Here is a 6,211-nt window from a genome sequence, read left to right as displayed (position 1 = left end):
TGGAAATTGAAGGGTTAAATACTTTTTCTCTCCTTTTAGTCCTCCTCCTCCTCCCAAAATGAAAGGTAAGAGATAATGTGAAAAAATTATTTCCAGAGTGGTAGTTGAAACATAAATAGATGCAGAGCAATTTGCCATCTATTCTGGACAGCATCAGATATGGACTAGATCTCATCTGTCCTCAATATATGCTTCATTTATAGTGCAGGCAAATATTTCACTTTTTTTCCATTATTACATCTCCACAGGATCTAGAATGTGGTTTTGCAGATATAGGCAGTGAGCTCCCTTTGAAAATGAAAATTCTAGCATGAACTCCACAACTCTTTTATGCAGACATTGTTATTCCCACACACAAAGAGTTTGCTTTGGCCTGTAGCTGTGCTATTTGTGTCTCTGCACTGCTAAGGACTTAATAAAGGCTCTCTGTCAGCAGGGTGACAGGAGCAAGACTGATGAACATTGTTAGAGTTATGTGAGAGACCACATCTGCCCAGCATTAATCTCTACCCTGGTTTGTCTCACTGTGGTTCAACAAAGAAGTTGAGAAATTAAATATAATCCAACTAAGGTTAGCCAACAAAGGTTAAAAGAAAATTCATAAAATCTAGATCACTCTGCAGTATTGAGAATATGTTCATCCTCTTCTTGGTGCTGTGGACTATAGTTTATGAACAGGTCTGTGACAACAACACATCCTGAAATTTCTTTTCAGTGAGGCTTTTGTTTTTTTTTCTGTTGAGAAAAATGGACTTCAAAGTAACTCATGATAATCCATGTTAGAGCTACCTCCCTACAGCAAGTAACATTACTAATATTAAGTGGAGATATTCCCAAAATATTTTTGTAAAAGGATAAATGAAAAGTCTGGTAAGAATAGGTAAGCTACATAGCAGAATATTTCTGGGTATTATAAGCAACCAGCCAAGGAAGGTCCTTCCAAACAGAATAATATTCCTTCAGCTGCTATTGTCAACAAGTGACTCATACAGAGCTTGAACACAACACTAAATTGCAATTTGGAGACAGCATTCAAGTTATGCACAAAGTTCTGCTTAACTCCTGAGAAATGAGGTGTTGAGCAAACTTCCACTTCTACATTTGTGATATTCTGTAGCAATGTTTTTCATTTATTTCTTCATGATATCCTGTTTTGTGCAAATAACATTGATATGTGCCCTCACTTATAGGTATGCATAAAATTACAGGACCAGGTACTTTTTACCAATCTTGACCCAAACCTTTATTTCCTCTTTACCTTCCTGTCCCTTAATTCCTCACTGTCACACTATTTGTTAGTAGAAGGAGTGATCAAAATGTTATATTTTAAGATTTTTTAAGAGGGTGGTAAAATTATTTGAAATGTAAACTATTAAGTAAGGTTTCTGTTTTGACCCTAACCAGATACTCTGGTTGGCTTACAATAACCCTTAAACACAGATGCACTTCTGATATACTACCTTATCCAGGCTTTTAGCAAGGCATGAGTTTCCTTTTTTCCTTCTTTCAAATGATCATTTGGGAACAAACCTACTTCTGGCACTGCAGCAATAGCAGTATCCTGTTCTCTGACAGACAGTACAAAGCAGGGTCTGCATGTGCCAGCTGTAGTCCTGCATGGGGTCACCAAGCCCAGTGCAAAGCCTATTTCCACCTTATGGGATCTCTTGAAATAAACTCTACAAAAAACATCACCCTTTGTTTAAATTTTGATTTCTACTGCAAAATCTTTGTGGGAAATGTTCCCCTCTCTTTAACAAATATTTGTTTCATAATCGTCCAAATGCTACAGACAGGAGGCTGCTAGTGGGCAGACAATCCCTAGGGAAGTCCAAATCCTAAATTTCAGGCTAAAGAGATACTTGTGAAATTAGGAAGAAGGAAGAAAAGCATCAGCAGTACAACCATCAGCTTCTGTCTCTGCCTCTTGCAAACCTATCTGGAAAAAAATAAAGACAAGTTAAATGAGAAGGTGTGCCGAGGCATGGGATTCCTCTCCATGTGGCTTTGCAAAATACTGATTTCAGTGCCCCACTGAATGTTGCCTGACAATTGTGACACAAGATCCTTGGCTTGCTGAGGCTTTGTTATCGAAGAAAATACACTTAAAGATAGACATGAACATTTCTAAAGGGAGTCTACAAGAAATCTAGAACGGGGCTTTTTGTAAAGGCATGTAAAGGCATCCTTTTTGTAAAGGATAGGACAAGGGGTAATGGCCATAAACTGAATGAGGGAAGTTTAGATTAGATTTTAAGAAAAAGTTTCTTGCTCTGAGGCTGGTGAGGCACTGATGTGGATTGCCCAGTGCAGCTGTGGAGGCCCCATCCCTGGAAGTGATCAAGGCCAGGTTGGAAGTGTTCAAGGCCAGGTTGGAAGTGTTCAAGGCTAGGTTGGACGGGGCTTTGGGAATAGTGGAAGGTGTCCACCCTTGGCAGGGGGTGTTGGAATTAAATGATCATTGAAGTGCCTTCCAACACAAACTGTTGTATGATTCTATGATAAATTCCAGAAACAAAATTGGTAAGGAAAAAAAAGCAAAGGGTACTAGCAGGGTTCTGTGATGCTCAAGGTACAACTGAAGCTGGGATCATGATCCTCTCCTTTCAAAGACTTATTATTAGCAGAACCTCTCTCAGGAAGGTGATGGGTGGTGATTGCAGGGAACTGGGGTAGAGCAGGGCTGGCATCTGGGATGCTAAAAGTCATTCTCAACCCACCAGCTAACACCATTGTCATGAACCCCCTTCACTCATAAAGAAAGCCTTTACTCATGGCCTTCAGGAAAGGGCTGGTAGGCAGAGAGTGTATCTCTTTTTCAGATATTTTAACTTGGCAAACTTTGGGCCTCATTGTTTATGAATATAAGATGAATTTGTCAAGTGGGAGGGACCAACCTCTGCTGCAGAGGATAAAGAATGGAACTTCTTGCTAAACACAAAATAGCATTTCCATTCCTGAACAGAGTATGTTGAATTTTTTTGAAAGAAACAGCTTGTGTAGGCATGGGACTTTTTAGACCAAATATCTAACTTACATAAACATGTGATAGAAAACAAAATCTTTTGAAGGAAAATAATACTAAGCAAAAGTATCTCTCTACTCAAACACTGAGAATTAAATTATCATCTCATTCTCACCATTTGAAAAGCTCATTTGATGCAATTACAGTTACATAGAATTTGTCACTAAATAACTGAAAGCAAAATCTGGTCATGGTAATCAAATGGTTTTATGCCATTTATCAAGACAAATCAACAAAACTAATGTTAAATATGTTATATTTTCCCATACTAGCGGTTTTTCTGAATTACTCTTTTCTTAAGATGCAAAAGTCATGTTGCATATATATGATATGACTATATTTTACAAAGAATACAATGTACTACTCTTACATTATCACCAGAGATCTTAGACAGCAAGAAAATGGAAAAAAAAATAGTACTGTAACCAGTTTGTTTTGCTTCACAGAAGAAAAGCTTTGATGTACAAAGCATATCAGAGACAATGGTGGAAGAAAGAAAAAATATTTTAAAGTTGTCTAAAGGATCATATAAAAGACTTCCATCTTGTAATTAAGTTTAGGAATGGTGTTTGATGTATTTTGAAACTCTGCTTGCTCAGCCTGGTGAAGTTTGTGAAAGGTTGCCTGTCAAACGCTATGTCAGTGATATGAAAACAGACAGCCAGAAAATCATCCTTCCAATATACACATCAACTGAAAGTAAATAAATGTCTGCAGCAGAATGCCAGCCTGATGTTCCATTAAGATGAATGTTATAAGCCATGAAGAAAACTAAATATTGATGACAAGAAATCTGTAAAGAGAGACAGCAGCTTATGGTCAGATTAGCAAACTGTTTGTAAAATGAAGGAGCTGAGCAGTCAACAGAAACAACAGTATATCCTTGAATACAAAAATTGCTACAAATTGACCTTGTTGCAACCAATAAATAAGGATATGAAAACACTCAGAACTATTTGAAAACTGAACCATGCAGTGTAATCTCATAGTTCTACACAAGGCTCAAAATTTTTTTTTTAAATATGTTCATGATTTTGAGAACATTGTTCATTATATGTTTACATCATTGTCTGGTTTTAATTTGAAGAAATGTTGAAGTTGCTATCATGACAGTGTTAGACATTACTTCTGAAAACATAGGCATAGACTGAAAATAAACATATATACTTCTGAAAACATAGGCATAGACTGAAAATAAACATATACTGGAAGCAGGTCCTATGAAAAGGGGTGTTATTTGAACCTAATCAGAAACAAATACATAAAAATAGGACAAAGAGAGGAGGTGAATTGAGAGGAGGTAATGAAGAAATCCGGTATAATAAAAAGAGGTAGCAAACAAATTGCATTTGCTAGTATCCCGGATCTAAGCTTTACAAGAAGTATTAGATCATTTCACTAACCTTCAAAAAGAATGAAGAAGGTATGAATTAAGATAGATGACAGGTTATATAGGTTAATGAACAACACTCAGACTTTAACATGGCAAGCTATTGGCTTTTTAATTTAATTTAAAAATTGATGAAATCAGCAAATTACATGGAAAACACAAATGAGGCAACCAGAGAAAATGAAGGGTCTTGGAGCAACCAGGAGCCACGTGGCCACTGGGGAGGACAGTGTCCAGGCAGGAGGGCTAATGTGCATCCAGAGTCATGAGAGGGTGATAAAATCTCAACAGTGACTGACCACAGCAGTAGCTGGAGGCAGGCAACTCCGGCCTGAGAAGAGATCAAAGACGGTGGACACAAAAATTCCCAGCATACTTTAAATTCCTTTCTTTTTGTTGTTGTTTTTTTGGTTTTTGTTTACATCATAGCCAAAGAATTGAGGACAAGAGGCGTGAGACCTGCCCTTTACTCCACATATAAGATCCCACATACTCTCATTTGGCACCAGGCAGGCATTTTACGTCTAAATGAGGTAACAAGGCTCGTATATCCCGGAACAAGGGATTGGCAATTTGGTGGCCATACTTCATAGGTGCTTTCCTTCTGGGCAACCTCATGAATGTGCAGAATGAAATCAAATTTCAAGTTACTATCTCAAAATCCTATTCATTTACATAACAGAGGAATAAAAGCCCAGGCATGTACAAGCACTTTCCTAGTGGACATGACAGCCTGTGCAGCCACAGTGAGGTCCCACCACGACAGTGACAAAGATGTTTCCAAGCTTATCTGGGCTGTGCAGAGGCTTCGTGTGGCTGCAGGGCACAGCCACAGGTCATTTCTCGGAGTTTAGTTGTTAATTGCAGCCCTGAGATACGTGCAAAGTCTCTGTTTCGGCCCATGTGTCCGAAGAACAAGTCAAAGGTCTTCAGTTTTTCGGTCTTGAAGTTGTTTATTAAGTCTTATCTATAAAATTTTCTTTCTGCCCAGCCGAGGTCTGCTCGGCAGGGCAGCCAGCGGCACTTTGACCACCCTCAGGGCGGTGTTGTCTTTTTATGCTACAAACTACATATAACATATTTACAATTATTTTCCAAGACCTATCACCTATGTCGGACAGTGAGCTTCTATTCTAAACCAATCCCAAAGTGCCAGCATCACAGCAGAAGATGAAGCCAAGAAGAAGAAAGGATAGACACGCCCAAGTCCCTCCATCTCGTCCCCAAAACCCCCATTCCAAAAATCCTAAAATCTACCTTTTCACCCTGTGATAATTTTATTATTATACTGTTTAAACTTCTGTGACTTCCAGGTCCTCATACAAAGCTGGTAATTTGCTCCACGGGTCATAATCAAATCCACAAGTGTTTTGGGCTGCGCGCCAGGGTATCCGAGCCCCCCGACAGGATCCACGGCAACTCTGGACAGCCAGAGGGATGTACTGAGTTCCGACAGTCATTACAGTGGCTTTATGCCCACCTACTGCTGCTGCCCTTGCCCATTTTCCTCATGTATTTGCATTAACATAGCGACACACCGGCAAGGCACGAGCAAGCAGCCCTCGGAACACAGTGATCTCGGGTGTTTTGTTTTGCTGTTTTCTTTAATTTGGAAAAGCAAGCAATAAACTCTGCTCAAAAGTCGCTCCTTTCACAACCAACGGAGCTTTCGATTTTCCTGAGAACTTCGTGAACAACGCAAAGGCATTTCCCAGAGATTCCCCTGCTATTCCAGGCCTCCGTCCCCAGAGCGGCAAGCGCAGCACGGACAAACACGGCCGGGCAGGCCCCGCCGC

Source organism: Ammospiza nelsoni, chromosome 1 (assembly GCF_027579445.1).
Source record: "Ammospiza nelsoni isolate bAmmNel1 chromosome 1, bAmmNel1.pri, whole genome shotgun sequence".
Classification (NCBI taxonomy): Eukaryota; Metazoa; Chordata; class Aves; order Passeriformes; family Passerellidae; genus Ammospiza; species Ammospiza nelsoni.
The sequence above is the reverse complement of the archived record's forward strand: the minus strand, read 5'-3'. Positions refer to the sequence as shown.